The 18,174-nt window shown below is 42.0% G+C and overlaps 1 pseudogene; it reads right to left on the bottom strand.

Moving 5' to 3' along the window:
- LOC101430644 (E3 ubiquitin-protein ligase RNFT1-like) overlaps positions 1–18,174 on the bottom strand; it is a 132,813-nt pseudogene that overhangs the window by 114,275 nt on the left and 364 nt on the right.

Genomic DNA, 18,174 nt, shown 5'->3' with positions numbered 1-18,174 from the left:
TCCTACCCCAGTAATCTACCAATATGTCTATCTTCCATCCATCCATCCATCTCTCTCTATTTTTCTATCTATCTATCTGTCTATCTATCTATCTATCTATCTATCTATCTATCTATCATCATCATCATCATCATCATCTGCCATCTATTTTTACCTTAGTGCCTTGTTTGTTTTCTCCATAATACTTAATATAGCTTGCAATTATTTTATTTTGTCTCTCTCACTAGAATATAAGTCCCATGGGGGCAGGGACTCATTTTGTTTTCTTCACTCTTGTGTTCCCAGACTGGATCATGGTTCTTAATAAATAGTTAATAAGTATGCGAATATAATGGGGTTTTAAAAAGATATTTTGGTTTGCCCACTTCCTGAAACAAATTTCACTAAGGTTACCAATGACCTCTATTTTTTAAATCCAGTGGGCAATTGTACTGCTCACCTTGCTTTATCTCAGCACAATCTAACAGGATAAACATGTATTAGTCAGCCAAAGGGGTGCTGATGCAAAATACCAGAAATCAGTTAATAGAAGCTTACAGTTACTAGGCCATAAAGCATAAATTACTTCCCTCTCCAAAGTCTATTTCCACGTGTTGGAGCAAGATGGCTGCTGACGTCTTCCAGGGTTCAGGCTTCCTGGGTTCCTCTCTTCCCGGGGCTTGCTTTTCTTTCCTCACAACCAAGCTCGTCTGTATGCTTACTTCCCTGGGCTCTAGTTCAAGACTCCAACCCTGTGCTTTGCCCTGTCTTTTATGTGTGAGTCCCTACCCACCGAGGGGCGGGGACTCAACACCCTACTGATGAGGCCTAATCAAAGCCCTGATCATAATTTAATCATGCCCAGGTACAGACCAATTTACAAACATAATCTAATATCTATTTTTGGAATTCATGAACTGTATCAAACTGCTGCAAAGCTACTCTCCCCTGGCAGAACCCTCTTCCCTTGCCTTCTGTTCCATCATGCTGTGGCTGTCCTTCCAACTCTGTGGCCACTTCTCATTGTCCTTTTCCATCTCATTCTCTTTCTACTGGCTTTTAAATGTAGGAGTTCCATAGGACTTGATTCTAGACCCCCTTGTTGCCTGACTGTCTAGTTTTCCCCAAAAGTAAATGAATTATTACCCATATTAATGTCTATAACCCAGGTCTTTGTTAAAGTATAAGGTGCTATAAGAATGTAAAACTCAACATTTTCAAATAAAAAGTTATGATCTTCCTTCTAAAACCTGCTTCTCTTTCACTGTTTACTGTTTTGTAGACTGGCACCATTATCTAGCCAGCTGTGAAAACCAAGAATCATCTTCATCACCTCTTTCTTACTACCACCTCACTTATTTCCAATGATGATTAAAATCCCTTCTGATTTTACTGTCTAAATAGCCCTCCAAAATCCACATCTCTCTCCATCTTTACTACTTCCATCAAATCCTAGTGACTGTTCTCTCATGCTTGCACTGTTACTGCAGTTGAATCCTATCTGGTCAACCTGTATTAACTCTTGTTTGTCTCCCATCTATTTTGCCATACTATAACAAGATTTATATTTTAAAAATTCAAATCTGATCATGTTATTATTCTTCTTTAAACTCTTTTAAGGCTCCAATTGCTCTCAGGATAAAGACCAAAACTATCAGGTGGTGGATTTGGCCCAGTGGTTAGGGTGTCTGTCTACCACATGGGAGGTCTGCGGTTCAAACCCTGGGCCTCCTTGACCCATGTGGAGCTGGCCCATGCGCAGTGCTGATGCGCGCAAGGAGTGCCGTACCACATACCACGCAGGGGTGTCCCCCGCGTAGGGGAGCCCCACACGCAAGGAGTGCTGCGGTCACCCCTCGGGCTGAAGTGTGGTTTGCTGGCCTGGCAGGGGAGCAGCCGCGGTAGGCCTAATTCCGCTGCCCCCATAATAGGGTGGCTGGTCGGACTCACTGCCACCCCTGAAGGGAGCTCGGCATGGGCGCAGAGTGCCCTCGGGTCTCCCCTTCTTGGCAGCCATGCTTCCGCGGCCGCCTCTCCTCCCGGATGGCGCCACACGATGCCTGTGGGGCGGCACCCTTCTTCTTCTTTCTCCCTGCGCAGGCGCAGGGCGGAAAATTCCAGTCTGCCCTTTTCCCCTCCCCCGACAGCAGCAACAGCCAGGCGTGGGCGGGAAACTCAAGTCTGCCCTCTACCCCAGCAACAGCAGCCACCAATCCCTAAACCCTGCCCCTTCCCCCAGCAACAGCGACAGCCAATCCCTAATCACCGCCCCTCCCCCGTCCAGTACCGCCCACTGACCTTTCTCCGGCAACCAATCAGAACAGGGCGTGGCTTCGACCAATCAGCCTTCCCCAGCCCCTATAAAACTGTTGCCTCTCCCTCACTAAAGTGGACTTGCGTGTTTACCTTGTCTCCGCGGTAGTTCTTCTGCCATGTGCCCTCCAGTCCTGAGAGCCCCCGACAAGGGCCTGGCCTCCCTTGTCCCCAGTTCGTCGCCTGCTTCTCCGGGCAACCCCCTCGTCGCCGGCTTTGCCGGGCGACCCCGTCAGCCAAACCGCGCAACCCCTGTGAGACCGACCCCTCGTCTGCTGCCGGACCGACCCCTCGTCCCAAGTGGGACCGACCCCTCGTCCCAAGCTGGACCGACCCCTCGTCTGCAGCCAGACCCCACCTCTACCGACAGAGCAAACCGTCGCAGAGTGTGCCCCATAAGGAGAGAAGCCCAGCGCAAAAGAAAGTGCAGCCTGCCCAAGAATGGTGCCACACACATGGAAAACTGACACAACAAGATGATGCAACAAAAAGAAACACAGATTCCAGTGCTGCTGACAACAGAAGTGGACAAAGAAGACACAGCAAACAGACACAGAGAACAGACAACTGGGGGTGGAGGGAGGGTAGGGGAGAGAAATAAATAAATAAATAAATAAATAAATCTTAAAAAAAAAAAGACCAAAACTATCAACAAGGCCTTCAAGGCTCAGCATGTCTGGTTCCTGGTATTTCACCTTGAGCCTCTTCCTTCAATCACATTTGTTTTCTTTCAGTTCCTGAAATGGTTCATGCTTTCTCTCTCCTCATGGTCTTTCTTCTTGGTGCTGCCCTACCTCCATCTACCCATCCACTCCACATCTCACCTGATACCACAGTACTTAAATAACTCCTACTCATCTTTCATATCTTTGCTCATATAATTGGTTTTCTAAATTTATTCTTCAATGCCTGAATGCAGGATGTAATGACAAGTGGGTGACTATCTGACACAGAATAATTCATCTTCAACTTTGGTTCTGAAAAGATGACAATGAAGCACCTATATCTGTTAGGATAGGATATAATGTGGTAAAAAATACCCTAAAAAATCAGGGGCTGAACACAAAGCTTATTTCTTGTTCGTGTATGTCAATAGTGGGAATTCTGCATACCATAGCCACTCAAGAACCCAGGATGTAGGAGGCTCTACTAATACATGGTCTGTTACCACCTTGTCAGAGAGAAGAAAAGTTTCAGACTGTTCCTTCCATTCATATTTCATTGGACAAAGCAAGTCACACAGGGCACACCTAATTTCAAAGGGAATAGAGAGGGTAATCCCACCAAGTATTTGGAAGGAGAAGAGCTGGAAATATTTTGTGAACAACACTAGTGACTCCTGTGGCAACCCTCTAGGTACGGACACAGGAAGAGGTTTCTATCAATCGAGTTTCTTCCTCCACTGACTCTGGGCATCCCGTGTAGACTTTAGGTTTTCTAAGGCCAGGGGCTATGACCGTTTTGTTTGTTACTGTATTTTCAGTACCTGTCAGGGTGTCTGATGTATAATGGACTGTTACTAAACATTCATTGCCTAAGTCAACAAGCTAAACAATTGAAACTCAGAAAGAAACGTATTCTGTACATTTAGAGTCTTATGCAATGAGTGTCTTGTCCCCCCTACTCTTTTCATTTCTGAATCAGACATTTTGTGAGCTAAAGCAATGATCCAGAATCCTTGACACCTTTACCTTCTACTTTATTCATGATTTATTTACATATGTGTTCTAGAGATATAAACATCCGCCTACCATGTAGGAGGTCCAGGGTTCAAACGTAGGGCCTTCTGGCCCATGTGGAGCTGGCCCATGCGCAGTGCTGCTATGTGCAAGGAGTGTTGTGCCACGCAGGGGTGTCTCCCATATAGGGGTGTCCCGTGTACAAGGAGTGTACCCTGCAAGGAGAGTTGCCCCAAACAAAAAAGTGCAGCCCACCCAGGAGTGGTGCCACACACACAGAAAGCTGATGCAGCAAGATGACCCAACAAAAAAGAGACACAGATTTCCGGTACCACCAAGAATGCAAGTGGACACAGAAAGACACACAGCGAATGGACACAAGAGAGCAGACAACCAGGGTGTGTGGGGGTGGGGTGGAGAAGGGGATAGAAATAAATCATTATATAAAAAAAAAAAGGAGCTAACCTGCTGCTTAGTGACATTTATAAAAGGCTATGGGTTAGTTTGTCTCCTCTCTTGGATTACCTGAAAGACAAAGGTTGTGACTGCTGCTGATTGGATTGACAATCAATGAGCCCTGTTGGTCGGCTATCATTACTTAATTCCAATGGTTCATTGACTGTCTTGTTAGGTGGTTACAGAACTTTAATACTCTATGTTAAAGCTCAGGAGAAAATAGTCTAAGACAAAGGGGATAAATATCTGTCTTGCCTAAAACAAACACAATTAAGGATTTACAAAATAATCTCTTTGAAAATAAGCTGATCTTCTAACCCGAGCAACAGCTGAGCAATTCAGTATAGGAAGGGAAATCCAGCTGAGCTCTGTTGTTCTAACCATCCCATTTGTTCTCAGGACTAGGATTTTAATTGTTAATTTTCAATTTGACAGTATTTTTAGAGTTATGATCCTGATGGGCACGAGCTGATTCCATTGCTTGTGGACTGTAACATTAACTCCATTAGTGTTACATGGTACGTGCACCCTCTCAGTAGGTGATATAATTCTTTCAGTTCCCAGTATTAAGGGTATTTGGTTAGACCAATAATAAATCCATATCTTGTATTACAATGAACTACATTCTTGATTTGTTTTTCTCATTTGACTGTGAGATTGTTGAGGGCAGGAATTATATCTTCTGCATTTCCAGTTAATTTTTAATTCCAACTTGAGATCCTCTATTGCAGCTGAAACTCTGTTGCTGGGCAACTGTATGATAGAGTGGGTGGGAACTGACCTAGTTAGAAATGCAGGACATTGGCTGAGAGCAGCCTTTTTCAGGGCTATGTGCTAAGGTCTATTATTATTCTTTCAGCCCCAAGTCATACAATGTACAACTGGGCAGGGTCTTGGACCATAGGTTTTGACACATAGGCTCTGGGCCTTTTCTCAGATACGTTGCCACTCTCTTGTGCCTTCATTTTTGTGATCTTTGTAATCCCCTCCCTCCCCTACTGATTCCTAATCCACTGTGCTCAATGCATGAATAAGTGAGGTGTGCCTCAAATATCCCTTGTGCTGGTTTTTAAAGTTCCTCATCACTGTAGTCTCTCCTTTGGGATTTATACATTATCCAAGGAAACCCAAATGCAAAGCCCTTACCTGGGAGAGAAAACACTGTCTTTCATTACCATGTCAGAAGAAGGGAGGTCTTATAAAGAATGAAGCAATTTGGAACAGATTCAGTTTGATGGCAGAGGAGAGATGGAGGGTAGAAAGGCCCGAAACTAGGGGTGGGATATCAGGCTGGATGGGCTGCTGGTGGGGTCTCTGGTGATCAGGGAACAATGTGAGGATTCTGAGCACTGGGGACGTTTAGGATATTACTGTAAGGAGGAGAACCAAATAGCAGAGAGAGGGTTGTTGACGAACAATTACGGACTTCAAAGTTTTGCACAGGGAACCCCATTTCCCTTGCCCACAGCAAACTTTGTATCTGTATTGAGGTCATGAGTGCAGTGGAAACTAACTCACTGAATGCAGGGTCACCCATTGGTCTCGGAGAGTCCCATCTGCCTAACTTTTACCTCCTCATAGAAAAGCTTATAAAGCAGGACCAAGGTCAATCTGGAAATAAGAAATCAAAAAAACAAAAACAAATAGAAAATTACCCCCAGGGCCAATTGTCAGTTTATGGGCTCTCATTAAACAAAGAGCTTGTTTGCTTTCCTGTGTGCGGAGCAGAACTGACAAATGATAGTGATAGCATGCACATAGTACTTTGTAGTTTATAAGGCACTTTCATGTACATCTTTTTTAACATTACAATAAAGCAGGTAGGTAGGTTGTTATCCTCCATTTACAATCAGGGAGGAAGACTGTGGCTTGGAGAAATTACTTGACTTGTACCTGTTTACGTGGCTCAGAAGAGGTAGAGGTAAGACCAGAAGCCAGGCCCCACTCCCCTGTCTCCTGTGCCAGCTTACGTCCCACAGCCTCTGTAGAAGGGCAATTCAGACTTAATTCCCAGGGTCTTCTATCGCCTAGCCGCCCTGACCTAACCATTTCTAGAATTACTTCCTGACTTCAGTTTTGACCTTGGCAAAATTGTTTGTTTAAATAAAGACTGCAGAGCTTTGAGCTGATAGGAAGTGAATAAACTATGGCTTTGATTTCCCAAATCTGGTGTTTACAAAGGTTTTCCTGGCTGTAGCAGAGGTTATGATATTTACACACCGTCTTACTCGTCTTAGTTTGGGGTGGAAGCATATTATTGTACTGACAGGTGTTCATACTTCTTGAAGAAATTTGAGGCCCTGTTTGACCACATTGTCCCTCTTGTGTTTCCTGTGTTAAGGAAGAGCAGTTTCCTACAGAAGCACTCTGCTTATTTCAAGTAACCATTCCTAGTAATGGGAGCCACTCATTGAGTGCCACTTCTGTGCCAGGCACAGTGCTACACACCATGCGTACATTATCTTCCAATACTGAAAACCATCATATAAAGTAGGCAGCATGATCTGCCTTCTACTGGTAATAGAACTGGGGTCAAAGAAATTAAGTACCTTGCACAAGGTCCTAAAAACTAAGTCAGTTAAAACTTGATCAGTTTAACTCTGCATCTGAAATATTAGTAATGGATGGTCCTATAAATTTTAAAAGACACATGGAATTTCATTAATTCTTCTTGGACACTGTGGTTGATAAATTAAAGATCTTTCTTAGTGAACTTGCCCAATCATGTTTCTGAGCATGTTTTTATTCCTAGGCCTTCTTCTGTTCCAGGGCAGGTAAGAATGTGTGGTGACCATGTCTGGGAATAGTTCTTTGATGGGGGCTAGTGGTGGTGGAAGTAAATGGAACAGTTCTGTACAGCTCTTTAACCTTACATGGGTCCCTTTGAGTACTTTATTTTGGTTGATTGAACTTTTCATTTCCTATACTGCTTCTTGTTCAGTGAATTGAAAGGTGGTTCATGCTTCTGCTAAAAGGTAGATTTAGACCCAAAGGGTTTATTTACCTGAGGGAATACTCCTCAGGGAGGCATCCTGGCTCCTTAAGTTAATCTTGGAGTTGTTTGCAATAACTGCTAGCTTACTTTCCTATATGAATAATTTTTTCCCAGCAATTGACTTGAGTCTTTGGGAATAACTGGCTCAATACAACATCAGCACATCTGGGCTTTTAGGAAATGCTGTGTTGGCAAGGCAGCTAGCGGCAGAGAAGACTTCACCTGGAGTTGAACTTGACCGGGCTTGGGCAACCAGCTGAGCCCCCATTGGCAAGTTCACATATCCTATTAGTGCCTCAATTTCCTTAAATTATGCATGCATCCATAACCAGGTTTTGCTGCTTGGATGAAGGCATACAAATCTTCTAGTATTCTGGAGTAACCCTTAAAAAATATCCAAATAAAATATCTTGAACCCCTAACCCATACAATGTGAACATGTCTTTGCCAGGATTTTTATTTGAGTAATTTTCCTTTTTCAGTGGAAACCATGGGAGATCACAGGTTTTTCATGGTCCAGGCTATTCTCTTGTCTCTTAAAAAATTTCTAAAATTTCACAATACCAAATAGTCATATGTAGCTGACATATTTCACGAATGTTTGAGGGTGAGGGAGAGTGCATGTGGGATTGTTACACCCTGTGGCATTTTGATATTTTATGAATTCCAAAAATAGATAATTGGATTATGTTTGTAAACTGGTCTATCCCTCCAGACATATTAGATTATATTGGATTCAGAAGTTTCACTTTTTTAAAAAAAATTTTTATTCATTTTTAAAAAATATTACATTAAAAAAATATGAGGTCCCATTCAACCCCACCGTCCCCACCCCACCACTCCCCCCGCAGCAACACTCTCTCCCATCATCATGACACATCCATTGCATTTGGTAAGTATATCTCTGGGCATCGCTGCACCTCATGGTCAATGGTCCACATCATAGCTCATACTCTCCCCTGTTCCATCCAGTGGGCCCTGGGAGGATCTACAATGTCCGGTAATTGTCCCTGCAGAACCACCCGGGACAACTCCAAGTCCTGAAAACGCCTCCACATCTCATCTCTTCCTCCCATTCCCCGCACCCAGCAACCACCATGGCCACTTTTCCCACACCAATGTGGTTCACAAATCAATAAAAAATGAATTAGGGGAAGCGGACTTGGCCCAGTGGTTAGGGCGTCCGTCTACCATGTGGGAGGCTTGGGGTTTAACCTGTGTGGAGCTGGCCCACGTCCAGTGCTGATGCACAAGGAGTGCTGTGCCACGCAGGGGTGTCTCTGCGTAGGGGAGCCTCATGCGCAAGGAATGTGCTCCGTAAGGAGAGCCGCGCAGTGTGAAAGAAAGTGCAGCTTGCCCAGGAATGGCACCGCACACACGGAGAGCTGATGCAGCAAGATGATGCAACAACAACAACAACAACAACAACAACAACGGAACACAGATTCCCATGCCACTGACAACAACAGAAGTAGACAAAAAGAAGAACACCCAGCAAAATGGGCACAGAGAACAGACAACTGAGGCAGTGGGGGGGAAGGGGAGAGAAATAAAAAATAATAAAAATAAATAAATTAGTTAGGGCCCTTTCTTATAGTAATTAACATTTCAGGGGATCCTGAGAAACCCCTGAATTCAATATGATTCAGTAACTAAGAGAGGAATTTGAGGAATCAGAAAAAAGTCAAAGCGAAAATCTTTTCGTGGGAGAGGGAACTTTCAGAGTTAAACTAAAATTATATTTATTCCATTTGAGTAAATCCCATCCCATTCATCAAAATGAGACCAGTCAATCTAAAGAGAGTTAAAACACAAAATAATGGGACATAATCAAATCAGTTCAAGTGGTATGAAAAGTAAGCATTTTCTTTCCTGATCAGATTGTAATATATTTATTAATGATGATTTTGTGCCATCTGATAATAGCAAACCATATAAACATACATCCCTGACATAAGAGCTTCATTTGCCAGAACTTATCATCTATCTCACGGGAAGTGCATCTCTAAATATTAGGCTTGATTACCATCCTGGTGCTATGTTGGGTGGCAATGTATCAGATTCAAGTTACAATTTGTCTGTCTGATGGTTTAATTTTCATGACTTTATTTGCAAGCAAAAGATGTGATCGATGAGTATGTTTGATAACACCACTGAATTTCTCGATCTGCTGACTTGTTCAAATCTCTGTAGCCATAGAAGAAAGTGGATTAATTTAATTGTTAGATTGTAAGCAGTCAGTGTACTCCATATGATATGCTCAGTTTTACACCAAGTCTGTTAATTTGAAACATACTGATATCTGGCAAGGCCAGAAGAAATTTTTGGCTACTCAATATTTATATGTGTAGTGTGTCTCTTACAAAAAATGCCAGGGGGAAAAAGACCTGGTGAGTCAAAGTATTTCACGAAACTAAGTTACCACATATAGGTTACAGAGAAAATGTGCTTCATTAGTAAAATGCTATTGAGTTCTGGTCATCAAATTAAAAACATATTTAGGAAATATTCCATCACTTTTTCAGGATTTCAAGCACAATCTGGACTATGTGTTTTTTTTTAAATGTGTGTGTTTGTTTTGTTTTTAATTTTAGTGTTTATTCTTCTTGAGGGATAATTAGCTTTTAAGATGATGCCTCCCAGTGAAATTTGAACAGAATGTAATGCCACTGTAGAGATTTGGGTTTCTGTGGTTTGATACAGAATGGATTTTCTTATCACAAAGTTGATTGAAAACAGTTTAGAAGCTCACATTTGGTAACAAGCAGAGAGACTAGAAAGACTGAGCCTAAAGGAAAATTTACTTTGGAAAAATGTCCTATCCAGTCAGAAGGAAAAATAGGGAAATGTGGAGAGGACATTTTATGGAAGGAAATTACTTTTGTAGTTTAAACTAAATTAGTAATACAAAGTATTTTAAGGTTTTCTGTTGGCATGGGTTTCTTTCTATTTGTTTCCCCCTTCTTTGAAACGCTTCTCCCATTAGTTTCTTACCAAGAGGAAAACATTTTCATTTTTATTGCTGGGTAAAGCAATTTCTCTGTATATCTAATCATAAGATTACCAATATATACACTTCAGATAGGAGTTTATCTGTCAGACTGATCCCTCACCATATCTCAAATTGATTTTTTCTCTATTTACCTTTTCCTTTGTCCCCTCACCTTGTTCTTCTCCTTCTCCTTTCCTCTTTTCTTTTACATCTTTCTCTTCTTCCTCCTTCCTTTGCTTGAACCTATCATTAAAAATGTATCCAGGGAAGCAGACGTGGCTTAAGCAATTGGGCTCCCATCTACCATACAGGAAGTCCAGGGTTCAACACCCAGGGCATCCTGGTGAAGGCAAGCTGCTGGGTGGTGAGCTGGCCCACACGGAGTGCTGCCCTGTGCAGGAGTGCTTTCCCGCCCAGGAGTGCTGGCCCACGCAGAGAGCTGGCGCAGCAAGATGACACAACAAAAAGAGACACAGAGGAGAGACAATAAGAGACGCAGCAGACCAGGGAGCTGAGGTGGCACAAGAGAATGATTGCCTCTATTCCACTCTGGAAGGTCCTGGGATCAGTTCCCAGAGCTGCCCAATGAGAATACGAGCAGACATAGAAGAACACACAGTGAACGGACACAGAGAGCAGACAATGCAGGGAGGGGAGAGGAATAAATAAATAAATCTTAAAAAATATTGTATCCAGTAATTTTAGAAAACTAGTTTTAAAGTGAGATTTTAACATTAACTAGACTATTCACCGTGTGGACATTTAATGCAAAGCCAAATACTTCAGCTAACATTAACACATGCCCTTCCTATTTCCAGAACAAGATGTGTTTCTTAAAACCCTGATTGTTTTTCTCTTTTACTTTCAAATTAGCTCTATTATGTTAGTATCAGCAGATGGGTTCAATATGAGTCATATTCATTTTGGACCAACTCATGCTTTTTCCAGGGAGCCAAAAATGAGAGTGATCTCATAGAAGGGATTGCATAAATGCTACTCATTAGGGTTATTTCAGAACTTGAGTGGATATGTGCAAGTTGATCATAAAATTATAAAATAAGCAATAATTTAATATTAAGAAAAGTTCTTATAAATCTTTTTTGCATATTTCTGGATACAATAATAAGAGTTAAGTCATATATTTCAACTAATTTTTAGGATTTTAATTTTAGGGCAGATTTTTTTCTTTCAAATTGCCCAAATTTATTAAAAATATATACTTTTCATTTTGTTTCAGAGATGTAGCAGCATTTTCATCTTTATTATTTAATTTGCTTATTATGTCAACATTTTGAGATGGGCAAAACCCCAGAACTGGAAACCAGATGGGTCACTCACATTCAAATTTGATTAAGACTTTGAGCACAAGGTGTGTGAATTTATGGTGTTTTTTTTTTTTTTTTTTTAAGTAGCAGGGCAGGGGATTGAACCCAGGACCTTGTATGTGGGAAGCCAGTGCTTAACCATTGAACAACATCAACTCCCCTGAGTTGGTTTTTTCATTTGTTTGCTTGTTGTTTATTTTTTAGGAGGCACCAGGAACCGAACCTGGGACCTCCCGTGTGCGAAACAGGCATTCAATGACTTGAACCACTTTCACTCCTGAATTTATGTATTTTATTTCAGAATGAATATGAGATGGTAGCTTCTCCAATCTAGGGTTAATCTAGTGATAATATATTAGAAATAGCTAAAATACTCCATTCTCATAGTTACATAACATACTATTAGATTAAAAGTTACATTTAAAAGCTGATGTATCATCTCTTTCTTAAACAAAATGAAGGATATAATTTTAGTTAAATTTTCCACATTGGAAACAATTTGTCAAGTCATGATGATACTGAATTTGAAGATACACATGGTAGACATTACTCCCGTTCGCTAGAATCTAATTCTTACCCTTTATCTCTGGCCATGTGGGAGGGACACTCCTTTGCCCCTGTGAAGCTAGGTATGGCCATGTACCCTGCTGTGGTCAATACAATGAGACATGAGGGGAGGTGATGTCTGGGTGGAAACATTTAGGAGTCAGTGTACTTCTCTATGGTCTCTTTTTTTGCTTTGGCAGTTGTGGAGGTACATGTTGACATGGAGATGCCGTAAAACCAAAGCAGCTGGGGATGCTGAGCCAACACATGGAGGACAGCTGCACTGGGGAACAACCGAACCACAGTGAGTTCTGGTTGAGCAAGAAATAAACTTTTGTGGTTTAAAGTCACCAAGATTTTTGAATTGCTTGTTATTGCAGCAACCTAGTCTGTCCTGACCAATTCAAAATGAAACTGAATACATTGTGCTAACATAGCTCCTAATTTCCAGAAGGTTCCAATTGGGCCAAGGAAATAAGGTTGTTGACAATGCATTTTAAAGTCTTACTCCTTTTTGGCATGCTGTTTTCCCATCACAGCTCCCCCAAAATCAATATTCTTGAATAATATGTGAGCATAACATGATAGAGTTATTAAATAATATTTTTGTAGTATGTCTGGAATCATGAAAGACAAGTGCTCAAAATTTCTTCTAAATCATTTTGTTTTCAATGAGAGCAATCCATTGTTTATATTTTGACAATGAAAAAATATCTAATTACATCTACTCAAAGTATCTAAAATACGACTTTTTGAAATAAATTGTCTTACAATATGTAGAGTGTGATAGGAAATAATAATCATTCCAGGAGTTTTCTGCCTTTCAGAGGAGAGATAGTAAACTAGATCTTAAGTTCCAGGCTTTTAAAAAAAAATCTCTGTATCCCTGATGCTTACAGTGCGAGGCATATTGGCTGGACTTACATATTTGTTGAATGAATAAACCAAATTACATAAGAATTTGTGTAATTATACCTTCACAGAAAGTGATAGGTACACTGTGGATGCTTCTAAGTGATTCCCACTTTCTTGGGGCACTGGGGAATGGAGGCAGCTGAGCCTGATTTATAGATGTATACATTTTTGTGGCAGACTGTGATAACCCTGTGTGGGTAGTAGGAAAAGCATTCCATCTGGATCAGGCCCAGATTTATTTTTCTGCTAATCAGTTTACTACTAGAGCAAATTATTTGACTCCTCTGAGACTCAGTTTTCCACATAGCAAAAGAGTTAATGATCTAGATCACAAGATTTTAACAAAGGATTTTAGCTCACAGGATTTTAGTCCCTTGGAACTATATGGAATTAAATATATATAGGGTTGAGAGTCAATAGTTTGCATCATTTTCAAGGGGGTTTCTGGGAACCAAAGAACATTAACAGGAATGAAGTCAACTTTCTAAATACCAGAGTAGGGAGAGCAGAGTTGGAAGGAAGGGGCTGCGTTCCTTTGCAAATATCCTTTTATCTCATTTTGCACCCTTAGTGACTAGTCCCAAGGATGAGTTTTAAATGTAGAACAAGAAAGTCCATCTAAATTACTAATAATGACATTGACAAACATTTGTATAGCATCCATGGTTTTCAAAAACCCTTACCTATATCCTGTCATGGAGACAAGCAGTATGTATCGCCCCATGAGTTGCTTTAGACATTATGTCTGAGCTGCCTGATGCTGAACTAGCTGGACCAGGAGCTCCCTCCTCAGTGACAGTGGCTGTGTATGGTCTCAGCTTCCTCCATTATTATGTCTTTCAAGGTTTCCAGGTTCTGGGCAGTTGTTTGTTTCCCCCACACTCTTCTAACCAACTGCTGTCTATCCTCACTCTGCCTGGTGTCTAGGCCCAGATGTTAATTTTCTTTTCAAGGATGTGCTGTGCATGTTCCTTAAAAAGCAAGAGGTATGTGGAGTCCCTCACTACAAGCACCGTCCCAGGGTACACCCAGCTCTGCTCTAGCTCATGCATGCCACAGGAGTCAGAAAGAAAGCCGGGCTGAGCACCTTTTGGCTGGGCAGCCTGTGACTTCCAGCCTGCACCAAAGTGACATTTGCTGGGGTTTGCCCAGCAAACCCATTTTAATTAAAAATGTAATCCTAACAGCAAAGTGTGTGACAGATAATCTCTTTTCTCCAGGAAAGGGAGCATTTAGCTGACTTGTCACAGTTTGTAAGTGGCAGGGCCAGAAATCAGTAGCTTTCCAAATGGAATTCTCGGCTCTAAAGTCTGGGTCATTCCCTCATTGAATAGTTTGGAATCTTTGCCCTCAGGTGTTAAACAGTAATAATAATGTCTATATTACAAACTACTGTGAGGATTAAGTGCTATGTATGTGAAAAGGCTTTGTGAAGGGAAATTCCTAGGAAAGGGATTAAACTGTTATCTGTCCACATTATTCTGATAACTGTCTAGGAACAGGAATAAGACCCATAAGAAGAAGATAAGAGGTGTTAGGAGGGAGGGAGGGGTTTACAACCTACACCTAACTGGCAATTTTACCTAGATTTAGCACAGACGGGAAAAAAGAAAAATCAATTCAATTGCTACCTTGAACTCATGGCTAGTTAGCCTGTGTACCTATGTACTCTATGTGCCTGGGCCTAAGTGCCACCGATGAGGAAAGATCTCAAGAGCTCCTGACTCCTAAAAATATCACCTCCTACATGTGGGGCTGACTTGGGAGGGGCAGAGCCCATTTATCTAAAAGCAGTCCCTCCTTTCCCCAATTGAGCAGCTATTTCTACCATGCTGATTTGGGCCTAATCATTTATGCTCTTCCATTTGGGGTTAAACTCTGCTAGTTTCACAACAATTTTTTCACCAATATTTTGCCTGGAGCTTTGAGTAAAGTTAAGGCCACAAATTGCTGACTGGACTGCAAATACAAGCAGTAAACTTTGTTTGACTTCAAAAAACCCTCACTGTCTCCAAGTGGATCTGTATGAGCAAAGGGCTAAAAATGATTAGCATAAGATTATTCCCAGATTCACTGCACTGCCCCACTTCTCTATGGGCCCAGTGTAGATTACACTTATCGCTAGATTTTTGTAATTTAGAACCTGAGAGTTGGCGGAGAGGTTAAGCTGGAAAAGAGAGAGAGAAGAGAGACAAATCATGTGGATAGGAGCTGAGGGGAGGGTTTTGGGGGAACTGGTGAATGAGAAGATGTGGAACAATAGGGGGCCAAGGAGAAGAGATATGAGAAGTGTTGCTGTTGCATTTTGAACCAGATTCCTTTAATGTCCTTTGGGAGATGAAAGTAAAGGAAGGTGTTTCTTTTTTTTTTAAGATTTATTTATTATTTATTTCTCTCCCCCTGCCCCCCACCCCAGTTTTCTGTTCTATTTGCTGTGTCTTCTTTGTCCGCTTATGTTGTTGTCAGCGGCACGGGATTCTGTTTCTTTTTGCTGTGTTATCTTGTTGTGTCATTTCTCCATGTGGGCGGCGCTATTCTTAGGTAGGCTGCACTTTGTTTCGCGCTGGGTGGCTCTCCTTATGGGGCGCACTCCTTGAGCATGGGGCTCCCCTATGCGGGGACACCCTTGCGTGGCACGGCACTCCTTGTGCGCATCAGCACTGCGCATGGGCCAGCTCCACGCGGGTCAAGGAGGCCTGGGGTTTGAACCGCAGACCTCCATGTGGTAGACAGACGCCCTAACCACTGGGCCAAGGAAGGCATTTCTTTAAATACAAATTTTCTAGCTGTGGGACTTTGCTTGTTGAATGCAACTTTGCCCAGAGATGGATCCAAGTATGTTATGTGTTCAATAAGGTTGCACACGGAACTGTTATCTGCCAGAGTTCTAACCAAAGTGTTGAAGTGAATGCTGCCATGCCTTCAATTTGTCCTGTGCCAAGGTCTAAATCTAAGCCCATCCATTCATCTCTGAAGCCTCAACATCTTGCCTCCAACTCATAGCCACCCTGTCTCCCTCATTGGTAAACATTTCCATTGTTCATTATATTTTTTCTGTGACACAAATGCTCTCCTCTGTTTTGAACACCTCTACAGAATCCTCTCTATTCCTTGTTTTAACAGAAATCTGCTTTTCTGTAGGAATTTTGTCTCTTCTTCAGGGCCTCCCAAGCAGACAGCAATTATTCTCTGATTCTGCATGTAACAAAGAGGTGGTAGGTGTGTTTCACTTAGAATAGGTGAACTGCTGTAACAAGAAGGCCCCAAATACATAATGGCTCAAACATAATAGCAATTTATTTCTTGTTCACATTATTATGTGTGTGTGTGGAGTGGGAAGGTGAAAACATTGTTACTGGCATTTCACTATTTTAAAAAAAAATAGAGTTGGGCTTCCCTTTGTCCTGGCTAAATCCTTGACCTGCTGAGTGCTCCAGCATTGCCCGCTGAGTTTCAAGGAAGAAAGAGGCATCAGGAACACATTCCATAGAGAACTTACGCAAGGTAAGGTCTGCAAAGCATTCTGGTAGCTAGAAGGACATTGCTGAAGGACAGTGGTATGTGGGCAAGTATGCTATTGAGTTTGTTTCTTCTTTCTTTCCCCTGGAATGGCCTCTAAAACCTATAGGAGTAGGCAAGGAGAGGCTCTTTGCTGGCAAAATTGATTAGACATCTTAAGGTAAAAGCTTTCTTTTCCAAAGAAAGTTTGGGAAATAAATCTATTACATGAAGATCACTGTCTGGTTTGATTAGAGAGCCTTGATAGCACTATCTCTGGAAATTGCCTGACTGGTTGATCTATTGTACTAGGATTTGTGTGGATGCATGGCTTTTTTTTTTTTTTCAGTTCAAACTTGTTTCCCTTTTATTAAGGTCCAAGTTACCATGACATGGTTTGGTAATCAATAAAGGAAAACTTGTTTGAATAAGGTAATATGTTATCATTAATATTTCCGGGTGACAGCTTATGATCAAGTAGCAATGCCAATAAATTCTTGGGAAGACCATCTATGGGATGACACTTGATACTTTGTCAAGGCCTAGTTTCTCTGGAGTGGAGATTCCCTATTCACTTACAGTTGGTCTAAGCTGCTGGATGACATAGGGGAGATTTCCTTTGGAGGTCCTTCTTTGTTCTTAACAACCTCTAGGATGTGCACTGCACTAGCAGTCATTTAACCACCTGCGTGCCGGCAAAGCAGCATCAGTGATTTTGGGTTCAGATCATAGCCAACAAGTGTTTCATTCCTTTACCCAATTCCCAGGCATCAATATCTGGCTTGTTGAAGCATGTCACCCAGCGAGCATCAGACTCCTCATCATGTCTCATCTGCTCGCTGGGAGTAGCAGCCAACTGACTGGAAGCACTGGCGGAGCCCTGGGCTGGGGCGGGGTGCAGGCGGCCTGGAGGCAGCGTCGTGGAGCAGCACCTAGCATGACCGCGACGGCGGCGGCGCTCAAGCCAAGGCTGAAGAGGAGCCGGGTAAGAGCGCAAGGGCAGCTCTGGAGTTCATGGGGGGATGCATTGCTTTTGACCCATAACATAATTCTTTGGGCATGTTGACTTTCATCTCTCCCACCCCCCACATTTTATTTTTAATCTTGAGAAGTCTCATTTGTTCCTTTCTAAAATCTACGATTTTTTTCCTTATCGTGTTCATGTTTTCTTCTCCATTTTTGACCATCTGGAACATAATTATAGCACTCATTTAATGTCCTTTTCTGCTAATTCCATCGTCTCTATACCTTCCAGATTTGTTTCTATTGTTTAATTTTTCTCCTGGTTGTGGGTCATATTTTACTGGTAGGTTTTGACTGGGTGCCAGACTTTGTGAATTTTATGTTGTTGAATGTTAGATCCTTTATGGTTTTAGACTTCATTCTGGCATGTAGTTAAATTTCTTGGAATCAGTTTGGTCCTTTTGAGGTTTGCTTTTAAGGCCTTTTTGGGCAGCAGTATGTAATCTAGGATAA

The sequence above is a fragment of the Dasypus novemcinctus genome, chromosome 9, assembly GCF_030445035.2.
Source record: "Dasypus novemcinctus isolate mDasNov1 chromosome 9, mDasNov1.1.hap2, whole genome shotgun sequence".
Classification (NCBI taxonomy): Eukaryota; Metazoa; Chordata; class Mammalia; order Cingulata; family Dasypodidae; genus Dasypus; species Dasypus novemcinctus.
The sequence above is the reverse complement of the archived record's forward strand: the minus strand, read 5'-3'. Positions and strand labels throughout refer to the sequence as shown.